The sequence below is a fragment of the Salvelinus namaycush genome, chromosome 1, assembly GCF_016432855.1.
Source record: "Salvelinus namaycush isolate Seneca chromosome 1, SaNama_1.0, whole genome shotgun sequence".
Lineage (NCBI taxonomy): Eukaryota > Metazoa > Chordata > Actinopteri > Salmoniformes > Salmonidae > Salvelinus > Salvelinus namaycush.
In genome coordinates, this window is record NC_052307.1 from 27,242,409 (window position 1) to 27,254,756 (window position 12,348).

Consider the following 12,348-nt stretch of genomic DNA (forward strand, 5'->3'; position numbering starts at 1 on the left):
CGGTAGGGCAACATTTGAAAAATAGCGCACTTGGTAGTGTTAACCGGTGCCCGACCAGTCGGCGAAAGCCAACATCACCAACGACAAAGAACGGTGGATTGTCAAGGGCAATGAATTCCATTATCTTGGCTTTAATGGATTTCGCCTTTGAGGTGTCTTGCTGAAATTTTGTTACTCTATCAAATGACTGCTTGACTTGTTGACTGCTTGACTTTGTTGACTGCTCGATCCAGACAGCAGACGTTGTGGGCTAGTTTAGGAATGCTGTGTTGAATGTATTGAGCAAAATTTTACGTGGCGTCATTACGTCATGTACCTTCGTTATATAGGTATGCACGTCAGCTTTGATATCGGTTTTGCACATCAGGCGTTAAACTAGACATCGGCCAATACCGATGTTGGCATTTTTAGCTAATATCGGCCCGATTCCGATATGTTCACCAATATATCGTGCATCCCTAATATATATACCCATTGATTCTTGAAGAATACACTTGAGTATACCAAACATTTTTGCCCTCAGAACAGCCTCAATTCGTCAGGCATGGACAATACAATGTGTCAAGCCTTCCAGCAGCGATACAGTTGACACAAACCTGGCACCAACCATACCCTGTTCAAAGGCACTTAAATATTGTCTTGCCCATTCACCCTCTGAATGGCACACATACACAATCTATGTCTCAATTGTCTCAAGGCTTAAAAATCCTTTAACCTGTCACCTCCCTTTCATCTACACTGATTGAAGTGGATTTAGTAACAAGTGACATCAATAAGGGATAATAGACTGACCAGGTGAAAGCTATGTCATGGAAAGAGTAGATGTTCTTAATGTTTTCTATACTCAGTATATAACTTATAAATGCCTCATGAGCTTACTGTAAAACTTCAATTCAACGTCGAATCTCAAATAGCCGCCTGTCCCTTTTTAATAACCAAGCAACCGAACACATTTCAGCACCTAGAAGGCCAGCATCCCGGAGTTGCCTCTTCACTGTTGACGTTGAGACTGGTGTTTTGCGGGTACTATTTAATGAAGCTGCCACTTGAGGACTTGTGAGGCATCTGTTTCTCAAACTAATGTACTTGTCCTCTTGCTCAGTTGTGCACCGGGGCCTCCCATTCCTCTTTCTATTCTGGTTAGAGCCAGTTTGCGCTGTTCTGTGAAGGGAGTAGTACACAGCGTTGTACTAGATATTCAGTTTCTATGCAATTTCGCGCCTTCATTTCTCAGAACAAGAATAGACTGACAAGTTTCAGAAGAAAGTTCTTTGTTTTGAGCCACAAATGCTGATGCTCCAGATATTCAACTAGTCTAAAGAAGGCACAGTTGTATTGCTTATTTAATCAGAACAACAGTTTTCAGCTGTGCTAACATAATTGCAAAAGGGTTTTCTAGTGATCAATTAGCCTTTTAAAATTATACACTTGGATTAGCTAACACAACGTGCCATTGGAACACAGGAGTGATGTTTGCTGATAATGGGCCTCTGTACGCCTATGTAGATATTCCATTAAAAATCAGCCGTTTCCAGCTACAGTAGTCATTTACAACATTAACAATGTCTACACTATTTCTGATCAATTTGATGTTATTTTAATCGACAAAAAATTTGCTTTTTTTTTTTTTAAATAACAAGGACATTTCTAAGTGACCCCAAACTTTTGAGCGGTAGTGTAAGCTTGTTTTGCTCCAATATTTGTAAACAAATAAATCTAAACAAACACTATACAGTGTCAAAAAATTGTTTAAACCTTTCCTTGCCCAAGGACCACCTCTTGGCAAACTGGCAGCCCAGGGTCCCCCATTATACGTTAGCCCCCCCCCCCCCCCCCCCCCATTTTTAGAAATGTATATTATACTTCTGTTACATTGTTTGCTAGTTAGCTCAGCTGCTTGGCTATACATTGCCTTCACAAAGTATGCCTACCCCTTGACTTATTCCACATTTTGTTTTTTTACAGCCTGAATTCAAAATGGATTACATTCATTTTTATTCTCACCCATCTACACACAATACCCCATAATGACAAAATGAAAACATATTTTTGGAAATGTTAGCAAATTTTTGGAAAATTAAATGCAGAAATATCACATTTACGTAAGTATTCACACATCTGAGTCAATACATGTTAGAATCACCTTTGGCGGTGATTACAGTTGTGAGTCTCTAAGAGCTTTGTACATCTGGATTGTACAATATTTGCACTTTAAAAAAGTAAAAATTCTTCAAGATCTGTGAATTTGGTTGTTGATCATTGCTAGACAGCCATTTTCACGTCTTGCAATAGATTTTCAAACCAATTTAGGTCAAAACTGTAACTAGGCCACTCAGGAACATTCAATGTCGTCTTGGTAAGCAACTCCAGTGTAGATTTGGCCTTGTGTTTTAGGTTATTGTCCTCCTGAAAGGTGAATGTGTCTGTTGGAAAGCAGACTGAACCAAGTTTTCCTCTAGAATTTTGCTTGTGCTTAGCTCTATTCCATTTATTTTAGTCCTTGCCGATGACAAGCATACCCATAGCATGATGCAGCCACCACAATGCTTTAAAATATGAAGAGTGGTACTCAGTGATGTGTTGTGTTGGATTTGCCCCAAACATGTATTCAGGACATAAAGTTAATTTCTTTGCCACATATTTTACAGTTATACTTTAGTGCCTTATAACGAACAGGATGCATGTTTTTGAATATGTTTTATTCTGTACAGGCTCCCTTCTTTTCACTCTTGTCATTTAGGTTAGTATTGTGGAGTAACCACATTGTTGTTGATCCATCCTCAGTTTTCTCCTATCATTCAATTCTGTAACTGTTTTAAAGTCACCATTTGCCTCATGGTGAAATCCCTGAGTGGTTTTCTTCCTTTCTGGGAACTGAGTTAGGAAGGACGCCTGTATCTTTGTAGTGACTGCGTATGGATACACCATCCAAAGTGTTACAAATAACTTCACCATGCTCAAAGGGACATTCAATGTCTGCTTATTTTTACCCAACTACCAATATGTGCGCTTCTTTGCGAGGCATTGGAAAACCTCCATAGGCTTTGTGGTTGAATCTGTGTTTGAAATTCGCTCCTCAACCTTACAGATAATTGTATGTGTGGGGTACAGAGAGGTAGTCATTCAACAATCATGCTAAACACTTATTGCACACAGTGAGTCCATGCAACTTATTATGTAACTTGTTAAGCACATGTTTACTCCTGAACTTATTTAGGCTTGCCTTAACAGAGGGGTTGAATAATTATTGACTCAAGACATTTCAGCTTTTCATTATTAAATATGTACTATGCAGAAATCGCTCCACCATTTCCCTTTTGCTAAAATGTTATGAATGCTGTTCCCATCTGCTGTTGACATCAGGATATGATTTGAGAGCACTAGTTAGTTCCAAAAGTGGTTATAGCTTTGACTGCACGCTGACAGTGAATTCAGAGCCATTCAGTGGCTAGCCACACTACTAACATAATTTTACCAGGTTCCCGTGAAGCAATTGTAATGACAGTCCACCACAACATACACAAGACTTTCCTGATTAGCAAGGGGTAGTCTGTTTTAATTTCAATGTGTATTAGAAACACAGTTTGAGATCATTGTGAGGAGATTTCGTTTGAAACAGTAACCAAGGCAGGCTGAGCATAGTGAAGGGTCAATTGGCTCCAATTAATGTAATTTCCTCAATATTATGAGCTGAGAAATAAAGTTGACATCATGAGAAATAAGATATTCCTCTATTTTCTACTGTAAGTAAGCCTATGTAATAAAACATGCTTATTCTGTTGCTAGCGATATTCATAAAAACATTGAAATAAAAATGATTTTTGCGGACCCCCTGCAGTACCTTTGCAGACCCCTAGGGAGCCGCGGACCACCAGATGAATACCCCTGATTTAAACAAGGACTTTGATTATTGGATAGTCAGTCCTTGCATCCATAGCTCTGTCTATACATTTGAGAGTGGTTACATTTCTCCATCCCTCAGATTTTTACAGAAACGGGGGCAGGAAGATGCTTATTGCCGCTTTAAAGGAGCCCTGGGTAAGAGCAAAATGTCATAAATATACCAACTTTGAGAAATTATTTCTTAATTATGCTTTTGGATACAAAGGTCAAATATGTCAACAATCCTTCCTCCAAAGGACTATTCTATGGTTTACATTTTGTGAAAATCCCCCAAATCATGGTCTTTTTTTGTCTGCATTTTATAAGGAATCACTCGGATGCAGTTTTTTGTCTAGTGCCAAACACAGACAGACATATACACACCCTGTTTCGCTGAGAGAATGGACCCTGGATTGTTGGGATTTTACAGCCCGATGTTTAGCCATGCTTGATGTGCTGAGTGTGGAGAGGTCACTTGACACCAGATGCCCAGGCAATGCAAACAGCCTGAGCACCACTTTGCTGACAGGGGTTTTGCAATAAAAGTCGGTGTTGCTCCTTCTCGGAACACCCTCAACCCATGTCAACACATGATATGACACCTGTGCAAGGGAGATTGCATTCCTTTTCAGCTCTCTGCTTGCCAAGGATTGGCACCATCGCACATCCCACAACCTTTGCTCTAGTTTTACTGCAGACTAGGTTTAGTGGATGTAGAGAACAATGACAGATGTTCAGAACCTGAACTAAATGTAGGTGGTAGGGCCATGGTGCAGGTACATAATACAAACTTAGCCAATTAAATCAAAAGCATTTTTTGCGCTTTCATTCTCATAAGCTAAGGTCACCCCTCAGTGATGTCAAGCTAAGGTCACCCCTCAGTGATGTCAAGCTAAGGTCACCCCTCAGTGATGTCAAGCTAAGGTCATCCCTCAGTGATGTCAGGTAAGCACTGCTTGACAGTATATCTCTAGTGAACCACACCCTTTACTACTTGGTCGATAATCTGGATTCCTTTAGCACTTTGGCTCTCTCTTAGAGCAACAAAAGTGTACTGCAATGTAGACGGTCCATGTACACCCTGTTTTGCTACACAATAGGACAGCGCCTGAAGAGTCCACCATAAAATCAAACTCACTCCTCTTTTTTTATTACACTGCATTTGAAGATGCACATGAATGTGGTAGACTGGCCCAGTTTAAGGAACCACGACGATTCTGTCAACCTTTTTCACTCATAGTAGTTGCACATTGGCTGGGTGCTTCTTCAAATCTACAAATGTCCTCCATCTATGACAGCCCATGTGAGGACACTTGTTGCTCCGGACGCCCACTTCCAACCCAACCCCCCAAGTGAAAGGCAACACTGTGCGGGTGGGTGATTTATTTGTGCCATGTCAAGCAATTTGAGGAAGTGCCAAGGTCAAGAGTGAATGCCAATGTGCAACTATTATGAGTGAGAAAGGTTGACAGACTCGTTGCAGTAACTTAAACTGGGCCAGTCTACCACATTCATGTACACTCTTGACCTTGGCACAAATAAATCACCCACCCGCAAAGTGTTGCCTTTCACTTGGGGGGTTGGGTAGGGCGTCCGGAGCAACAAGTGTCCTCACCTAGGCTGTCATAGATGGAGAGGTTTTAAGGCCTGGTGTCCCCAGGAATCTCCAATGCAGTGGCTAGTGGCTACATTTGTAGACATGTAGCCAAGTGGATGAGTGATACGGGCATCTGGCTCAGGTGGCTTTGTACCCATCAACTTGGCTTAAGTGGAAGGACATATCCTTGACTCATTGATAGTTTCAGTTCACTTGTCAGGGGACAAAAAATACCTTTAATTCCATTTCTATGCAAAATACATAGTAAATAGAGTCTATGCCCATTGTCATTGGGTAATTTAAACTGAAAAACACTTGCTAGAGTTGAGAGGTAATTTGCTAATTGATGGACTGCAAGCGCCACTTAAGCTGCGACTCGCGCTACCGAAACAGGGCCTGGCTTCCCAAAATCATCTTACGGCGAAGTTCATCGTTAGAACCTTCGTAGGAGCTACGTTAAATCTCCAAGCTGTTTCCCAAAACCATTGTTAGTAAAGTTGCACTTTGACGCTCGTAATTTACCGACTGCCTCAGACCTCTCATAGAACCAGCCCCAACCTGGCCTCCGAGGCAATACGAACCAGCTAAGTGTGTCGTTTAGATGTTTTTTGCATCTATCGAAGATACCCGCTAAACACAGAATCAAGATGTTTGTCTCTCTGACCGCCGATAACTTCAGTATGATGTTGACTAGGCTACAAATACAAAGTTGCCAATGTCTTTTCAGTTGTTACAAATAAGCAAAGGATAAAAATACGTTTCAGATAAATACAGTATAGGCTATATAGGCCTATATATTTAAATCCCAGTTAAATCAATTTCATGTTAAATCAATTGAGTTATATTTGGCTAATTGTAGGCTACTTTCTGTAATATTTGCCTCAATATATTTAATGTGTAGGCCTAACAGCATGTGCACAATGATGTGCCAAATCTGTGATTTTAGTGCGTTATTATTGGGTAAGCATTAGAATAACCCTCCTATATTTGCAGTCATGGGTGGTAATATCTCTCTAGGAGCTGATCCATTCTCAGTATTGTGAAAGAATTCTAATGTTAAGGTAAGATTTTAATATATACTGAACAAAAACATAAACGTGAATTTTTTTTGCTCCGTTACAGTTCATGTAAGGAAATCAGTCAATTTAAATATATTAACCAAGGGATTTTACATGACTGGGAATACAGATATGCATCTGTTGGTCACAGATACCTTAACAAAAATGGGCCTCAAAATGGGCCTCAGGATCTCGTCACCGTATCTCTGTGCATTCAAAATGCCATAGATAAAATGCAATTGTGTTTGTTGTCCGTAGCTTATACATACCATAACCCCACTGCCACCATGGGGCACTCTGTTCACAACATTGAAATCAGCAAACCTGCTCGCCCACACGACTCCATACACGTGGGCTGTGATTGGATGGCCGGCTGTGACACAGCCTGGGATCGAACCCGTGTCTGTAGTGACGCCTCAAGAACTGCGATGCAGTGCATTTGACCACTGCGCAATTTGGGAGGCATGATCTGGCTGTATAATCAGCTTTTTGATAATCCGTCCACCTGACAGGTGTGGCATATCTTGGCAAAGAAGAAATTGTCACAAACAGAGATGTAAACAAAATTTGAGAGAAATAAGCTTTTTGTGCATTTGGAACATTTCTGGAATCTTTTATTTCAGCTCATGAAACATGGGATCAACACTTCACATGTTGCGTTTATATTTTAGTGCAGTGTAGAAAGGTGATCCGAGAGCAGCGCTGCCTATTTTTCAGTATCGACACATGCTTCAACGACACATGCTTCAACGACGCATTTAACAAACGTGCTCTGCATGGTGTTTTGACAAACGCATGTTAAGTCTTCGGCCGTTGGAACGATGCGTCGTTAAAACACTCCTAAGTGCGTCTTTGTCGCTGTTCATCGTTTACTCCCGATTTAACAGGGTGTTTTTCCCTGAATATTGCGAGTTAAGACAAACAGTTAACAACATTAGAAAGCTAAAATTCCCCTATTTAACCATACGTCACCCACATTCCATGGGTGTACATTTGTTTACCTTGTGTTTGATTTGTTTAGTTTAAACTTGGTGGGCAGGCTTTTGTTAAAAATGTAACAAAGTAGACTAATGATTCAGGAAAAAATACACTCTGCCTTTTACCAAAACAAACAATGTTTTTGTTGCACGTTTCAGTATGGAACCTGCCTAGAAGTAGGGCTGTTGTAACCAATTCTAAGTGGCACACTAGTGGTTCGCAAGTCTATTTTGAATTTGTGATTAAGCAAGGAATGTAGCTTGTCTATAGTTTTGTTTGTGTATCCCATCAGTTAGATACGTTTTATAGGCAGTATTTCTATAGGCCTAATGGGATCTTTTGTGTGCAGCACGCGTGTGAATAGACTAGAGGGAGTGGTCTGATCAGAATTGAGTGAGTGAGGCATGGAGGGTAGAATGTAGAATGTAGGGGAAAGAACTGGGATCACTTGGCCTTGGTTTATTTTTTGTTGTTTTAAACAAATGGAACACTAGAATCAATGTGAAATAAAGGTTGTCTTTGTGACAAAATTGTACCTTTCCCTACCGGGCATCCACAGTTTACCTGCCCCGGGCCATTGGGCAACCTTTAATGTCAACCCAACATTGCATTTTTCCCCAGATTCTCATGGAAAGTTCAAAAGGGGAAAGATAGTTCCCGGGCAGGAATTGTGCTCATGTTTAAATAGGGCAACAAGCGGATATGGCAGTGACGTCACCGGTGACGCGCGTCCATTTCTGACTCATCCTCTCTGTCCCAACTGAAACCGCAACTTCTACAGAAGTGTAAGCTGGAGCGTTGTGTGAGGCAACCCATCTGTGTAGAGCGACCAACTAAACACTGGCCTTAACCATGTCTGTAGGGGGGACATCCATTGCTGTGGCGCAACCTGTTAGTCCTACAAATATGAATGTCCCGTTGTTCCTGTTTTTTTCTTGTCCTGTTGACAGCCTCTGTCTTCCTATGTTTGACTCAGCCCCATGAACTGCACTTTTAGTTATAGTAAACAGATTATACTAGGCCAGGGATTCCAAAACCTTTTTGGGCACGACCCATAGGGTGGTGCACAATTGGCCCAGCGTCGTCCGGGTTTGACCGGTGTAGGCTGTCATTGTGAATAAGAATTTGCTCTTAATTGACTTGCCTAGTAAATAAAGGTTACATAATTTTTTTATGTTGATAGTGAAAAATGATTGCGACCCCAACCAAGTGAGAAACATGTAATTAACAGCCAATGTTAACTTTTTTTATTTGGGGCTATGGCAGTTGATTGAAAAACATTCTAACAGTATTTCTGATTGTATTCTCAAATCACCATCACATAGCCTACTTTTAATGTGGGGCTATGACAGTCAATTGCAAATTACTGACATAATGTATATTATCTCACCACCACTAATGAGATGGGTGTGCTTAATGCATGTCGAGTTGGAGATTCTCAAAGTTGGGGCGTTTTTGGACAGTGCGTACCTCATCTCTGCTGTCACATCCAACCTGGATCGATATTTGGTTTTAATGCAGACGAGAGCACTGAATCCAGCTACACTACAGATACACTACATGACCAAAAGTATGTGGACACCTCGTTGAACATATCTTTCCAAAATCATTGGTATTAATATGGAGTTGGTCCCCCTTTTGCTGCTATAATACCCTCCACACTTCTAGGAAGGCTTTCCTCTAGATGTTGGAACATTGCTGCAGGGACTTGCTTCCATTCAGCCACAAGCATTAGTGGGGTCGGGCACTGATGTTGGATGATTAGGCCTGGCTCGCAGTCAGCTTTCCAATTCATCCAAAAGGTGTTCGATGGGGTTGAGATCATGGCTCTGTGCAGGCCAGTCATGTTCTTCCACACCGATCTCGAGAAACCATTTCTGTATGGACCTCGCTTTGTGCATGGGGGCATTGTCATGCTGAAACAGGAAAGAGCTTTCCCCAAACTGCTGCCACAAAATTTGAAGCACAGAATCATCCTGAATGTCATTGTATGCTGTACCGTTAAGATGTCCCTTCACTGGAACTAAGGGGCATAGCCCGAACCTTGAAAAACAGTCCCAGACCATTATTCCTCCTCCACCAAACTTTACAGTTGGCACTATGCATCCGCCAAACCCAGATTCTTCCGTCGGACTGCCAGATGGTGATGCGTGATTCATCACTCCAGAGAACGTGTTTCCACTGCTCCAGAGTCCAATGGCGTCGAGCTTTACACCACTCCAGCCGATGCTTGGCATTGCGCATGGTGTTCTTAGGCTTGTGTATGGCTGCTTGGCCATGGAAACCCATTTCATGAAGCTCCCGACCAACAGTTATTGTGCTGACGTTGCTTCTAGAGGTAGTTTGGAACTCTGTAGTGATTGTTGCAACCGAGGACAGATTATTTTTACTCGCTACGTGCTTCAGCACTTGGTGGTTCCCGTTCTATGAGCTTGTGTTCCCTACCACTTCGCGGTTGAGCCGTTGTTGCTCCTAGACGTTTCCACTTCACAATAACAGCACTTGCAGCTCTACCAGGGCAGAAATTTGACAAACTGACTGTTTGGAAAGGTGGCATCCTATGACGGTGCCACGCTGAAGAGCTCAGTGATTTTCAACAAGGCCATTCCACTGTCAATGTTTGTCTATGGAGATTGCATGGCTGAGTGCTCAATTTTATAAACCTGTCACCAACGGGTGTGGCTGAAATAGCCAAATACGTTATCTGCACCATTCGGTCACATGACAGCTCAATCAGCTGTTAGATTTTACTTACTGGCACATCAACTGAGCCAGGATCACAGTCAAACGGATTGGGAAGTAGGTCCCAAAGTGTTCTTCTAATCGTTGGAGGTGAGCAGTCATCACTCGTGTGGGACACTTACTGATACTGTACTCAGAGCATGCTCTGACCAACTGGCAAGTGTCTTCACTGACATTTTCAACCTGTCTCTGACTGAGTCTGTAATACCTACATGTTTTAAGCAGAGCACCAAGGTAACCTGCCTAAATGACTACCGACACGTAGCACTCACATCTGTAGCCATGAAGTGCTTTGAATGGCTGGTCATGGCTCACATCAACACCATAATCCCAGAAATCCTAGAACCATTCCAATTCGCATACCGCCCCAACAGATCCACAGATGACGCAACCTCTATTGCTCTCCACACTGCCCTTTCCCACCTGGACAAAAGGAACACCTACGTGAGAATGCTGTTCATTGACTACAGCACGGTGTTCAACACCATAGTGCCCTCAAAGCTCCTCACTAAGCCAAGGACCCTGGGACTAAACACCTCCCTTTGCAACTGGATCCTGGACTTCCTGACGGGCAGCCCCCAGGTGGTAGGGTAGGCAACAACACATCCGCCACGCTGGTCCTCAACACGGGGGCCCCTCTGGGGTGTGTGCTTAGTCCCCTCCTGTACTCCTTGGTCACCCACTACTGCGTGGTCAAGCACGACTCCAACACCATCAATAAATTTGCCGACGACATAACGGTGGTAGGCCTGATCACATACAACGATGAGACAGCCTATAGGGAGGTGGTCAGAGGCCTGGCATTGTGGTGCCAGGACAACAACCTCTCCCTCAACATGATCAAGACAAAGGAGCTGATCATGGACTACATGAAAAGGAGGGCTGAGCACACACCCATTCTCATCGATGGGGCTGTAGTGGAGCAGGTCGAGAGCTTTATTAAGTTCCTTGGTGTCCACATCACCAACAAACTATCATGGTCCAAACACACCAAGACATTTGTGAAAAGGGCACGACAAGGCCTATTCTGCCTCAGGAGACTGAAAAGATTTGGCATAGGTCCTCAGATCTTCAAAAAGTTCTACACCTGCACCATTGAGAGCATCCTGACTGGTTGCGTCACCTCCTGGTATGGCAACTGCTCGGCATCCGACCGGAAGGCACTATAGAGGGTAGTGCGTACGGCCCAGTACATCACTGGGGCCAAGCTTCCTGCCATCCAGGACCTCTAAACCTGGCACTGTCAGAGGAAGGCCCTAACAATTGTTAAAGACTCCAGCCACCCTAGGCATAGACACGGCAAGCGGTACCAGAGCACCAAGTCTATGTCCAAAAGACTGCTTAACAGTTTCTACCTCCAAGCCATAAGACTGCTGAACTCTTAATCAAATGGCTACCCGACTATTTGCATTGACCCCCCCCTGTTTTTACGCTGCTGCTCCTCGCTGTTCATTATCAATGCATAGTCACTTTACCCCTACCTACATGTATATATTACCTCAATTACCTCGACTTAACCTGAACCCCTTGTATATAGCTTCGTCATTATTATTTTGTGTTACTTTTTTAATTTAGGTAATATTTTCCTAACTCTTATTTTTCTTAACTGCATTGTTGGTTAATGGCTTGTAAGTTAGCATTTCACGGTAAGGTTGTATTCAGCGCATGTGACAAATACAATTGTGTTATATTTTTCTGTTAGATACATGCACCGCCAAGGGAAGGGGGCATGGTTCACTTTTGAAAGGCTCTCCAATAAGAATTATTTCCTCTGAATCCACTGATTGTCACTCATCTGTATAATGTTTTTGTATTTCCCCTGCATGCATGCTTGCGTTCAGTTCATTCAGTTTCCCAAATATGTCAGTTACATAGACAAGGAGACACATTTTCTTTTCATTACACAGAAAGTCAACCAAGTCTTTTTTTTATTTTAATCCTTTTTTATTTGTTTTACATCCATTGTCAATGACGGCAGTTCCTCTCTCAATGCGAAAAATCTTTCCAACACTCCCCCTCGATTACCACCAAGCCTCGGTGTGAAATAGAACATGAAGTTGTTCATGATTGATAGAACATGCTAAAACCTCC

General features: G+C 42.4%; 1 protein-coding gene across 1 annotated transcript in view; it reads left to right on the plus strand.

The window, feature by feature from the left end:
- LOC120022085 (MLX-interacting protein-like) overlaps positions 1-12,348 on the plus strand; it is a 44,347-nt gene that overhangs the window by 7,498 nt on the left and 24,501 nt on the right. The window lies entirely within an intron of this gene.